The 14,473-nt window shown below is 33.0% G+C and overlaps 1 long non-coding RNA gene across 4 annotated transcripts in view; it reads right to left on the bottom strand.

Moving 5' to 3' along the window:
- Positions 1-339: 339 nt before the first annotated feature.
- The window catches only part of LOC138701389 (uncharacterized), a 33,993-nt gene continuing 19,859 nt past the window's right edge, over positions 340-14,473 (bottom strand). For 2 of the 4 annotated variants that reach the window (XR_011332533.1, XR_011332534.1), the window contains 2 exons: positions 12,541-12,727; positions 340-2,040 (listed from right to left, as the gene is read on the bottom strand). This is a non-coding gene — a long non-coding RNA (uncharacterized lncRNA). The remainder of the gene's footprint in view (positions 2,041-12,540; positions 12,728-14,473) is intronic. The other 2 variants (XR_011332535.1, XR_011332536.1) reach the window with 1 other exon arrangement.

Here is a 14,473-nt window from a genome sequence, read left to right as displayed (position 1 = left end):
CAGTTATCAACACCAGTTCTAGATGCTAAACACATGCCTACTCAGTCCTTTACTCCACCCTTAAGTAGCAAGGATAAGGATCAACTTGAAAGAGGTAAGCTCAGAAAGAAATCATTTGTTTAACAAACTAAAATTTTATTTACTATAGTAGCATGTTTATCATGTTAGAATAATAATTCCTGTGCTGTTGTTCTAGATCTATAACTTCAATAAAAAATATAATTGAGAACAACAATAATACAGAGAAGTACATAGACACATGGCCACCTATAGCAAAAGATAGCCTTATAATAATAATAATAATAATAATAATAATAATAATAATAATAATAATAATAATAATAATAATAATAATTTTTATTGTCACTGAATGAAAAACTTCATCATAGACATTGCCAGTGTTACAATCTTGGATATACGAAACATATATACATACAATATTTACAAATTATATAATATAAAGTTGAAAGTACTAAAATAACAAAATAATACTGAACTGCCCCCCCCCCTCATTCATTGAGGGTAGCCCTCACGGACTCAGTATATCCTCAAAAAAAATTAATATACATATGTAAACATAGATATTAAATTTTAAAGAAGGGAAACAAAGAAAAGGGCGTGAAAAATTACAATTGCTATTAATGTGGCACCATGTGATTAATTAGGATTTTTTTAACACAATTATCACAATGTCATCCCCCAGAGATGTTGGCAGAGCAAACTGCCATCGAAATTCTTCGAAAAAAGCACGTATAGTCCCTCGAACACCTATGAGCAAGCCGAATACCTCAACGTGAATTAAGGCATATTTCAGCTTGAAATAGTTGACTGTAGGCTCATAGATCGACTCTTCTCAAGGTGGACCTCGGCTGACTGATGACATTCTACTTCAAAATGTATCGTGGGGTCCACAATGATGCCCTGTTTAGTGTCAGTATTGTACGCTAAAATATCTACTCGTCTCGTTGACCCATTTTCAGCTAGACAGGAGATTTCTTCTTCTACTATCCAGCCCTTATTTCTTAATGCGGCAGAAATTTTGGATCTTACAAGATGATGTCTAGAGTTCCTCAAGAGCAATCCCTGTACTAGATAAAAGACAGTATGAAGTACTAATTGTCATATGTAATAATAATAATTAATTAAGAATACTACAACAGGGGTTAATAACTTTAAAAATGCACATAAAATAGTGCAATTTGCTTTATTCATTATTACATTTAAATTTAAGTATTAACTGATTCACCACTAAGCTTCATTCAAAATATAACTACTAAAAATACATTAAGAAACAATAACCAAAACATTTAAAACTGCATTATTTAAAAATGTATGTCAATTTCAAAGAACTCACTCATTGATTGAGTAAAGTGGGTTTTTAATTAACCAACTATACAATTTTGTTTTATAAGTCAACAGCAAGAAGCTGAATGTTTATAGAGAGGTTATTAAACAATTTGATTCCAATCAACTTATAATATCTTTTTGTCACACAAAGTCTACAAAATGGATAATCTAATAATTCATTATTTCTCGTTGTATGATTGTGTATCTCACTTCTCATGTTAAAATCCTGCAAATGTTCTTTCATAAAGACTAGAACATCATATATGTACAGATTTATGACAATCTAAATACCTGTCTGTATGAACAGGGGTCTACAGTGTGTTCTACTATTTGAAGCTATCAGGATTCGAATAACCTTCTTTTTAATTAATAAAATGTCTGTAATATCATTAGAATTTCCTCACAAAGTAAGTCCATATCTGAATATACTTTGAAAAACAATTAATAGAAAATATCCACAAAAGGACTGGTTGCATATTTACACTGATGGATCTCTCATGGATCAAAATGAAGGAGCTGGAGTAGGAGCAACTTGTCAATACTTTTCTCTTTATAAAAATGTTGGCAAGTACACAACAAATTTTGATGGCGAAGTTGAAATGTAATTATTTGTTTGGCTAAACCAGTGCAAAAACATAGTCATCCTATCTGACTCTAAAGCTGCAATCCAGTCCATCAGCTCAACTACATCCCCTAAAATGGAAAAAGTAAAAGAAATTCATTGCATGGTAAAACAAATTCAAATGCTAAATAAAAAAGTGGTCTTCCAATGGATCCCGGCCCACTATGGACTGAACAGTAACAAGAAAGCAGATATGTTAGCAAAGAAAGGAACTAAAATCAACTTGAAAACAAATTTCAAGTTCCCATATGAATCAATAAAACGAGTCATAAAAAGAATAAGTAACAGCGAACAGGCAAAACATCAAAATTCATTTAAAGATCCAAAACTAATTCCTGATCTACCTCGAAAATCTGCCGTGGCAATGTTTAGATTGATTACTGGTCACGATTGCCTCAGTAAACACCTCCATCGTATTCGAGTACTGAATTCATCTAAATGCTTACTGTGCACCAGAGAAGAGAACATGGAGATGGAGCACCTGGCTAATTGTGAAACTCTTAGGACATTTGTGGACCTTCCATCAAAATATTGGGAAGCAAGAAGGATGATGACTTCATTGTTAAATCCAGAGCATTAGATACACACACACACACACACACACACACTTTGAAAAAAAGCAAAATATGCATTTCGAACATATCCAAAACTAACAATGTTCATCAATTTTTTTAATAAATAGGTTACGGAAGATAACTTAATGCATACATACCTAATATACTTCACACTCAAGTATTGTATATCCAACACCATTCCTCAACACTTGATATTTATTAGTTCTGAAGCATTTCTTAGTCTCTCTAATTTAACCTTCCCATGTAGTTCAGTCACTATGTTAGCTACGATTGTTTCTGTATTTCTATAAGCTATACATAATTGTTCACATTTAACGATATCCCTAATAAAATAATACTTTGAGTCCATATGTTTGGTCCTTCTGCTTCCTTTCTTATTTTCTGTTAGTCTTATGCAACTCTGATTATCTTCATAAACAAGTGGTATTATCTATAACCTGCATAAAATCTTCAGCCAAGCATTTTGTACAGTTTCTGCCACAATATACTCAGCTTCAGTTGATGAGAGGGCAACCAAACTCTGCTTGTAACAATAAATGAAAATAAATACAGTATCAACTGTTGAATTTTTCATTTCTTGCATCTCCTCTCCGATCAGGATCAAAGAAAGATACTATACCTCTTTCTTCATATTTCTTTCCAATCTCAAGTTCATAATCCAAGTCTTCTGCAGATATCGAAATACACGTTTTACTTACAGTCAGTGTTTAATTCGAAGATTACTGACCCTTTGTGCTGAAATGGATGTTGCAGCTGTTATATCAGACCTGGCGTTTGTTGCTAAATATAACAATGATTCAATGACACTTCTGTACATTACAACAGCAAATTCTTTGTGTGCAACTTCTCTTTCTTTTTGATAATCTATGTCAAGTGGAATGCTTGATAGTTTGGCATCTGCAAGATCATACTTTCTTAACTGTTTTACTATGTAAGGTTTCTGATGTAATCTGATGTCTATTGTGTTGTCTATTTGAATGGTGAATTTGCAAAACGACTTAAGTCCACATTTTGGGGGTTTTGAGTTGAGAGCATGATTATGTTACTGTGTATTGTATTGTATTATATTTATTAACATTCCATGGAATTTATATATTGCTTACAGCTAGAATATGACAAAAGTAAAAAAACTTAATACTATTATAAAGTCTTAATTTATAGTCACAGTCTAGATGAAATATATACAGATGAGATTTACAATATAGTCTACTAGTACAACACAAAGTTTTAGTATCAATTTCATGAAGTGTTATTGAATGTCATGAATTCACCTACAGAATAGAAGGCGTGAGAAATTAGGTACTTCTTTAATTTGGCCTTAAATAATTTTATGTTTTGAGTTTCATTTTTTATATCGATAGGGAGGCTATTAAAAATTTTTACTGACATATAACGCACTCCTTTTTGATAGCACAATAGATTTGCCGATGGAGTATGAAAGTAATTTTTTTGACGTGTATTTATGCTATTAACTGTTGAATTAGTTACAAAGTTTTCACGATTACATACGAGGAAGATTATTAATGAAAAGATATACTGGCAAGCCATGGGCATTATTTGTAGTTTTTTTTAAATAGTCCTACACGATTTCCTATATTTGGCACCTGCTATTATTCTAATTACTCTTTTTTGTAATAGAAATATACTGTTACTATCAGTGGAATTTCCCCAGAATATTATTCCAAAACTCATTACCGAGTGGAAGTGTGCAAAGTATATTGTAAGGGGCAAGGGGCATCGTTCAGTAGCAGAATAACTCTAATCCACGACTTTTGTATAGTTTTTATAGCAGCAGAATATTTGGTTAAGGGGTAAAACGCCTTTAGTCGTGAATTTAAGTTTTTTTTTCCTGTCAAGTACTGAAGAAACTTACATAATATGTAATTTTAATCATACATTCAGCTGACAAATTGTTTTTTGTCTGTTGTCACTGGTAATTTTTTCCGAACTTATCTCACGTTTACCATTCCTTCCAGTGCATCTTTCAGTAGGCAGTTTTATTCAGCCAGTAACACAACCAATTCCCTTTCTACTTCTTGATCATTTTCAGCATCATTCTTTCTCCACACTTTCCAACACAGTGGTTTAGCCCCGATTAATGAAACCAAAATTCAAGATATTCGTAAAATGCTTAAGTACATTATTTGTGATGAAGAAGACGTGAATACATTCTACGAAAACATTATAGCATGGGAGACAACAAAGAAGTGAAAGATGAAACTAAGGGGTGGTCTCGTTATAACACTCCTAAGAGTTGTCTGTGCCCTTGTGATTAACAAATTGTTCAAAATAATGTTGTTCAACAGTTGCAATAAGGTTATTTTATGATTTTGGTATAAATACATTTAGTTAAACATGTTTATGTGTCAGTAACCTAATAATTATAATGCAGGATTGAAGTTAATTTGCAGAATAACTTTAGTCCTGAAGATAATTAAATTTTTTACGACCTGAAGAAGAACACAAATGTATGAATTCTTCCATGTTGAATCTTTCGTACACTGCTTTTAACATTTGAATATAAATAATTGATTAAATGGCGATCTTACTAGTGTTAATTATGTAAGCATGTGCAGCTTACAGCTGTTTTGGTGCTACTTGACACCATCCTCAGAGTCTTCTGTGTCTCGGCGCCATCTTAACTTCGCTGCCTGTTGTGTGGGTGCGTTCATATTATAAAGAGTTGTGTCAAATAGTGTGTGTGTTCTGAAATTGATCTGTGTGTTGAGAATTTGATTAGGGTGTGTTTTAGTGTGTCTGTATATTTCATATTGTTCCAGTGTGTTGAGTTTTTGGTTTTTGGGTGTTATGTGTAGGATTTCCACGTCTGTATTTATGTTATTATATGTGCGGTTAGCATTAGTTATGTGTTCGGCATATGTAGATGTATTGTGTCCTTTGGTTATTGCTTTAATGTGTTCTTTGTATCGAGTTTGGAATGATCTGCCTGTCTTTCCAATGTAGAAACTGTCGCAACTATTGCATACAGAACAGAAAACACACTACAAAGACATCTCAACACACAAACAACACAAACAAATAAATACAACCACACAGGCGTATACAAACTCACATACAATAGTTGCGACAGTTTCTACATTGGACAGACAGGCAGATCATTCCAAACTCGATACAAAGAACACATTAAAGCAATAACCAGAGGACACAATACATCTACATATGTCGAACACATAACTAATGCTAACCACACATACAATAACATAAATACAGACATGGAAATCCTACACATACAACCCAAAAACCAAAAACTCAACACACTAGAACAATATGAAATATACAAACACACTAAACACACCCTAATCAAATTCTCAACACACAGATCAATTTCAGAACACACACACTATTTGACACAACTCTTCATCATATGAACGCACCCACACAACAGGCAGCGAAGTTAAGATGGCACCGAGACACAGAAGGCTATGAGGATGGTGTCAAGTAGCACCGAAACAGTTGTAAGCCACACATGCTTACATAATTAACACGAGTAAGATCGCCATTTAATCAATTATTTATGAATTCTTATAATAAAACTATTTCTCTTACATATAAAAAATTATATTGTAACAATATATTGTTCAGCAAGGCTAAAAACAGTTTTCTTTAATTTTCTCAAAACTACTTCTAGGGATTTAAGTCGTTTTGTAAATTCACCATTCAGTACACATAGAAAATTGTTTATATTTTCAAGATTCTTTAGTAAGAATTCTGAATTATTTATTTCTGTTTCAAACCATTTAGAGAATTCATCATCCGAAGCAGCTGCAGCAATGTCATCAACATGCACTGTGATATACATTTTTCTTCCTCCTTACATTACCCTAATGTAAAGGCATGGATCGTTTTTGCTTCCTGTTTAAACTGGATATTTTAAAGCTGGTGCTCTAACTTACTGTTCCACTCATAAGCTCTTGCTTAAGTCCTTACAAACTCTTTTTTAAGCGATAAACTTTTACTTCCTCTGTAGTGAGATGCTCAGATTGCTTTAAGTAAATTTCATGTGACAGGTTTCCATAGACAAAAGCTGTTTCAACATTATGATGTTTGACTATCATATCTTGCTCTCCTGTGATGGTGAATAGCATTCGTAATGTCGACTGTTTTATCACCAGCTCAAACACTTCATCATAGTCCTTTCCATATTTCTATGAAAATTCCTGGGCTACTAAACATGCCTTGTATTTAACTACTTCTTCAGTCAGGGCTGGGCAGTATTTTAAATACATTTGTATTTTGTAATTTGTAAGGATTTTCTATTTAAATACATAAAATTGATGTATTTTGTATTTCAAATACTCAAAATACTTTTTTCTTCTTCTTGTTCTTCAAGTTTTGGATTTGGATTTGAAGAATGAACTTTTGTCTTATTTGCCTACCCGTTTCAGATTTGCTAGCCATACACTTAGTTTTCTTGCCACAACTGATTTCCTTAATGCCATAAAGAAATCCCCAACAGCATCCAGGATCCATTACCCAACACTTGCTAAATGTTTAGCATTATGGAATGCGTCTAGGAGACTCAAATAGTCAGAAATTATATCAGATGTCTTGAAATATTCATTAAAGTTTCCTTGCCCAACTCGATGGAATTCTCTTTACGACTCAATCTCTCAAATATTGCAATTCAAACATGATATAAACAGTATATGTGAAAAACTGGGATTGCCAACCTTCAAAGATGTTGAGTTTCAGTACCTTGAAGAATATTGTGCAGTTCTGAAGCCCATTGCCGTAGCCCTTAATTTAATGCAAAATAAGAAGACGTGCTATTACGGCCAACTTTTGTCCACATTAATGTCCCTTAAAAACAGATTGCATATTCTGTTGCCTAGTAATCTACGCCATCTATTCCAAGTAACTCCAATCCTAATTAGTTCACTTTCATCAAGATTTAAAGTGATGTTTGATCTGATCCCAGAAAAAAATTGAGCTATTTTGGCAGCTTCCTCCATCCATCTTTGAAGATGAGCTGGCTACCTGACATTGCCTCACTAAATGATAAGAAGAGGACACAGAATAACTTATGTGTGTGAAATCAGCTGAGCAGTTGTCTGCTACATCTTTGGTCAGTTCAGACGATGAAGACGATGAAAATAATTTTTATGTTTTCAACTCAAGTACAACAGACTTTGAAAAGCAAAAAGAAAAGAACTTGTCTGCTGTGGAGTATGAGCTCATACAATTCTTCAATGGCAAAGGGACAACCCTGTGCACTCCAGAGAATTACCAACAGTGAAACAAGCTTTTATAAACGTAATTCAAGTTTGTGTTCCTCTGCGCCTGTAGAAAGACTGTTCTGTTTTGCAGGATTTATTCATTCACAAGCAAGGCGATCCTTATCTTATGAACATTTGAGGAACTGGTTGTTTTGAAAGGGAGCAGTAATTATTCATATGTAGCATAATTTCATTGATGACTAGAAAAAGGAAGAATGTTCAGTTACAGTATTTATATAAAACTTCGAGATAAAAGTAATTTTAATGTTAATATAATATTTTAGATTTTCAGTATGGTAATATTATTTCTTTAGGCCTATATTATATTGTATCGAGTATTTGAAATACAAATGTATTTTGAGTATTTGAAATACAAATGTATTTTGGTTAATTTTTTTTTAAAGTATTTTGTATTTGTATTTCAAATACAATTATTTGAAGTATTTTGTATTTGTATTTGAAATACTTGTATTTTGCCCAGCCCTACTTCTCCTTGTTGATTTCATTTTAATTTAAGGCTCTTTTTCCTGGTGGAAGGTCAGTTAACTCCCAAGTATCATTCTGTTCTAATGATTGTATTTCAGCAATCATAGACTTTTCCCATAGATTCTTATCTATTCGTTGAAGTACCTCTGATATTGTTTTTGGATCTTATACATTTTTATTTTCAGTTATCTTACTCATCACTTCGATTAGTCTCTCAGGGGGCACTCCTTGATTTGTTCTACTTGATCATCGTTCATTCTTTTGTTCAGAATCTTGTACATGTGGTGTGGTTAGAGTTTCTTCCAAATCTATATTCGCTGTTTCCTTTTGATGTACAAGTATTTTATCTTCAGGTGGGATTTCTGTTACATTTTTCAACTCCCCATCATTAACATCTATTGCGTCTCTACTTAGAATTACTTTTCCAATTTCTCTGTTGAGAACCCTATAGTCTTTGCTGGCAGAAGCATAATCTACACAGATTCCCTTCAGACTTTTGTCTTTTAACTTCTGCCTTCTTTCCTTTGGTATATGAACATGCACACTTGCTCCAAACTTGATAACACCATTTAATCTGGTTTCCTTCCATACCATATTTCATAAGGTGGCTTACATTTATTCTTTATTGGAAGACAGTTCTCTATGTAATTAACAGTCATGATGGCTTCTCCCCAGTATTCTTTATTAAGTTTAGCAGCATTACTCAATGTGTAGAAAAACGATTTAAAAGCTGTGGAAAACTCCAAAATAATGACTATTGATGACTAAAATGTATGGAGAAAATATCATAGGAAATAAAAAGAGAAATAAAGGCCTTATTGGCATTTGTGACCAAAATTCAACGAAAATACCCCAAAAATGGCCGAATAGAACAAAAATGTCTTAAAGTACTCCATTTATCTTAAAACATGTACATATTAAAGTAGATATGTTTCTGACTTACCAAGAAAGAGAAGAAATTCATCGAAATCCTGGTTCTAATGACGTCAATTGTATGATGTTCTGTATTAAGGTCCATATAAAACAAATACTTGTAACATTTGTATTGCCTTTAAAAAAATAAAGAAAGGAGGACTCCAACTTTTGTCCTCTGTGTTTCGTAAATTAAATAATATGTTAAATGGGCTGGGCAGCGTAAACTATAACTGTTGTTTTTACATAGAGTATGACTATTTTCTTTTTGATAAACAATCTTACATTGAAAGGCAGGAAAGCAAAAGCGCTTGGAAATGCTAGGAAAAAAAAAATAAAAGTCAGTAGGGTAGGATTACTATGGCAACCCAAGCAAAAGTAGGAGTGAAGATTGGCTGACTTATAATAACATGCCCAGCAAATGTTAAATCAGTTTCAGGTAACTCCATTACAGTGCATATGATTTTCTGAGTTTCAAGTGTAATTTGTGGTCCTCTCTTCCTTTTTATTAGGAGATAAACGGCCAGAGAGAATTACATGCATTTTTAAACCAAATTGTAACTGCAAGTTCCAGACAGGTGAAACTGCCGTGAACAGTTTGTCAGGACGGAAGTGCAGTATGGATAACAAACTTAACTTAAGTAAGTTAAATATTTATGTATACTCCTTTGTGGTGTCAATAGGGTTAATCTAGAATGTTACATTGTGTCTGATACTTTCCATATTCTTCTTAATTGTGAAAAACAAAAACATTATTAATACAACTCCCAGCACATTCCTGGATTTCAGGTCTTAAAAATGTGTTTTTTGTTAGAATTCTAGATTTCGTACTCAATCTGTGTGAAGTTATAAATTACCATAAATTACCTGTGTCATACCATAGCCTAGTCCAAGTACACAATGTAGATAGGCTATGTAGAGAAAAAAGTTATAACAAGCTGACTTCAGCAGTATATTCAGTTGAGACGAGAATAGAGCTGAATGTTTGTGCATTATTTAACAAAAGAAGGAAATAGTACATTGCCAAGAAAGAATTTAAATACCATGACAGAAACAACACTGCTTAATTATGCTAGTCAGAACGATTAAACAATTAATCGACAGACAGATAATCGAGGTTCTGCTATAGTACTGGTATTCTGCGAATTTTAATTTCATTCCTACATTTACTGACAGATATAGTAGGCAATTGAAAGACAGCCATTGTAGGATTTGATTAATGTGTTACAATATTTCACATACTGCAAATTAAGCAGAATATTTCACAAACTGCAAATTAAACATCATGAGACACACAGCTTTACTTCTTTCCCAGACGAAGTCATGCTATAGATTTACTTGTCCGAAAAATATATCCTTCTGCTAGATTTTGAACCCATGAACTTCTAATCTAAAGGCTAGTATAACCATTGGACAACAGAGGATGACATAGTAGCGATAATGACGTTAATACTTAATAAATGTGTTGAAACATTATTCATGTTGGATTAAGCATGTTCTTGTACAGATTTTAAACTGTTCATCAAACTCAAAAAGGCTTTTGATACCAAAGAGGATGTATTTTTATTTTATGTTCGTAATCCTTCAAGATTCTTGGGCAGGTGCCATTTCACAATGTTAACAAATTACTAATTAACAATATACAAATCACAAGTAGAAGTTTACAAATGTTCGTAAACCCGTTGTACAATTAAATCTTAACAGTTTGCAAATTTTAACAAGCTTTACAAAATTATCTAAAGAAATTTACAAACGCCGTAGTGAATTATGTAATGTCACCAACTAAAATTTTGTGAAAAATCTCTAAGGAGCAGTGTTAAAGTTGCCATGCTCTTACCACTACCAGTGGATATGTTTATATTTTATTCCATAATGGATTTGATATACATAAGCTTTCCTTAACAATTTCAAGGATAGAAAATATATAAGTCGCCAAGAAACATTCCTGAAGGACTTCAATAAATATTAAGATAATTTTAATCTCTGTTCTTTTTCAGATAATCGTCTTCAGAGTGAAGATTCTTCCATTAAGGGAAGAAGATCGTCAATCAGTGTTTCTTCATTTGGTTCACATATTCAGGTTTGTAATAAAATTACATTTTTTTTATTTGGTGGAGGGGAGGGAGAGCTCATATATAACATGCCTATAGCTTCAGCTAGAGTTTAATTGAACTTGTTACATATTCTGAAAAGAGTTAGTGCTCTCTTTAATCAAAGAAAATTTGTTTGATCCACAGGAGGGCAGAGTATCAACTGCAAATAAAGTTACCAATTCATCTTCCTATCCCATGAGAACATATCGACGTCCTTCTCCCTGCAGGATGAAAAATTATATTATTCCCAATGAGGTAAGATGTTGTTTTATTGTGCCATGTTGTTAAACTAGTTACGAGGAACTTTTCAGTTACCAAGATCGGAGTGTCTTGACTATCTCGTCCACCTATTAACTGAATATTCCAAACATTGTAATAATGTATAGTTTCTGCAATCAGATGTATTAGTCTTCTCCACATCACAAAATACAGACTTGTTTTGGCTTCACAGCACATCTTCACACTACATCTCTCCATTTCATTTTGGTCTTCATATATCTCTTGGTCCTTCATGTTCAATTATAATCGGTAAGTAGGGGTGTGATTTTATGGTGATTATTTACCCTGATTTCGATGATTAAAATATTGTTTGAATATTTCGTAAAAAAGTAGAAATTTCTCACTCTAATGAAACTTATAAAATATTAAAATAACACGTTTTTTAATTATTATTGAAACAAAAAAAAAAAGATAAGATAAGATAAGAAACGAAATAAGAGAAATTATACAAGTGAAACTAATATAATTCAAGAAGTTCAAAGAAAGCAATTGATGTGGTATGTAGGATGGTCTATGTGAGATCACCCAAAAGAGTAATGAATTGGAGACCTATTTAAAGGAAAAGACGAGGAAGATCAAGTGTGAGCTGTGACTGACGAAATAAATGATGTAATAACTAAAATTAATGACGATCTGGACTCAATCTGACTTGGACACGGAAATTCCGACTTAAACTAAATCCAGAAAAATCACAGTGAATCATTGTGGGCCATTCACGTTTGTTAAGCACTATTACCATACCAAATTTGTCCCCGATTAAAATATACGGCATCGAAATTCCGTTCAGTGAATCAGTAAAGAATCTAGGTATTTATATGGACAAAAGTTTAAATTGGAACATTCAAGTTGCAGAAACCTGCAAAAAAGTATTCTCATTAATCCACTCGTTTAGGCGACTGAAGAATTTTCTACTCTTTTCCATGAAAAAAATGTTAGTGCAAACACTCGTGATGCCCCACTTCGATTACTGTGATATTCTGCTTACTGACCTAAGCGTTACTTCGGCGCAGAGACTACAACGTGTTCATAATATGTGCGTCCGTTTCGTCTGCAATATTCGCTGGGCAGATCACGTAACACCATCCCTCGAAATGTTGTCCTGGCTCCGTCTAGAAGATCTTCTTTCACTGTGGCTGTTCCTCGACTTTGGAATTCCCTACCGAGTATTGTCAGGGACTGTCAGACATCAAACCAATTTAAGAATAGGCTAACGAAACATTTTTCTAACAATTCTTGTTAACAATAATAGCTGTTTCAGGTTTCTCAATGTTTAATGGTTATATATATATCACAGATAAATATCTAAATTATCTCATTATTATTATTATTATTATTATTATTATTATTATAACTATTTCTTACCAATGTTTATTATTGTCACACTAACATTAGTTATCCAACTTTGATTATTTAATTTCATGTTGTTTTATGGTCTAGATATTAATGTAATAACTATGTAAGCAATTGTTTTCAATTAGAATTAGAGTCTGGCTGGGCGGAAGAGAAGGCCTACTGGCCTTAGCTCTGCCAGATGAAATAAATAAATTATTATTATTATTATAGAGAAAAATATGGACAAGAGAAATGTTATATGTGACTATGGGAATTGGAAAGCAAAGGTTGATGATCACGGTACCATAAATTTCATATGATGATGCTGGTGATATTGTAAAATACTGCAATTTTTTAAGGCAAAATCACTTTGTTGATTCAGCCATTTCAGCAGCTCTTTGACAATTGGCACATGTCCACTAACACAGAACTTGTAGATTTCATAGCTAAGTTACACACAACATTATCAAATTAAATCAAATGTCACCCCATTTGTTATTGTTAAGCTGCGGATTTTTAGGCGCTAAAAACAGTTTAAATAGACAGGTAAAATTCTAAAATAGGCATTTAAAAAGGCACTAACAATTTCTAATTCTTAATGACTAACACAACCATAGCATAGCATTATACACTAGTTTATATAGTAATACCTTTATGCAGGGCCGTAGAGAACCGAAATGGACCCCCTGACTAGGATTCTATGGAGCCCCCTTTCAAATGATATATTGAGAACACTCATATATGTAAAGTAGCATAACATTGAATAATGCTTTTATTATAAACATTACAAAAGTGAACAAATACGAGTATTTTACACTACTCTATTCTCTATTCCTTATTTTGAATATAGACACACACACTAAGTCATTTACTTACATTTTAGGAGAGTATTACTTTTATGAAATCTACAGTGGAGCTTTTCTTGTCTTTCGACTCGCAAAATAGTCTATTATTTCTTCAAAGTCCAACACTCGTGCAAGACTGTTTTCCAAAGCTAAGGTGCCAAGACTTGATAGTCTCCCTTGCAACATTTTTGAGCGAAATATTTTCTTCGCATGTGCCAACAGGCTAAACGACCTCTCTTCTTCAGCAACAGACTGTTACTGGCAATGTAGTAAATATGTTCAACGCAATGCAGACATTTGGGAGTAGATTGGTCAATTTCTGTTGAGTAAGGACATTCAGGAGTTGAAGAGGTTGTAAGGTATTCTTAAAGTTTGCTGGTTGAATAGTCTTAAGATGATCGATTTCAAATACAATATCCTCTTCAGAAACATTATTTTTATAGATTTGAGCCCATTTTTTCACACTTTGCTGCAATTCTTTTTTATCAGTGAGGGATAGTTTCACAAGAAACTGAACATTTCATTTATTACAGGAACAGCTTTGTAATGCTCTGTTAAGTTCCCAATGACACTGTCCATGAGCTCATAGAAAACGTCACGTTTAAAAAGTTCCTCTGGAATGTCATTGTCATGCACTTCTTGGGAAGATCTTCTAACTTTTCGTTTCTCAGAAAAATTCTGAGGTACACCAATGTTTGCTGTCACAAGCACGCACTCCCGTAAAATCATGTCCCACTTTGTAAGC

The sequence above is a fragment of the Periplaneta americana genome, chromosome 6, assembly GCF_040183065.1.
Source record: "Periplaneta americana isolate PAMFEO1 chromosome 6, P.americana_PAMFEO1_priV1, whole genome shotgun sequence".
Lineage (NCBI taxonomy): Eukaryota > Metazoa > Arthropoda > Insecta > Blattodea > Blattidae > Periplaneta > Periplaneta americana.
This window is presented reverse-complemented; position numbering and strand designations above follow the sequence as displayed.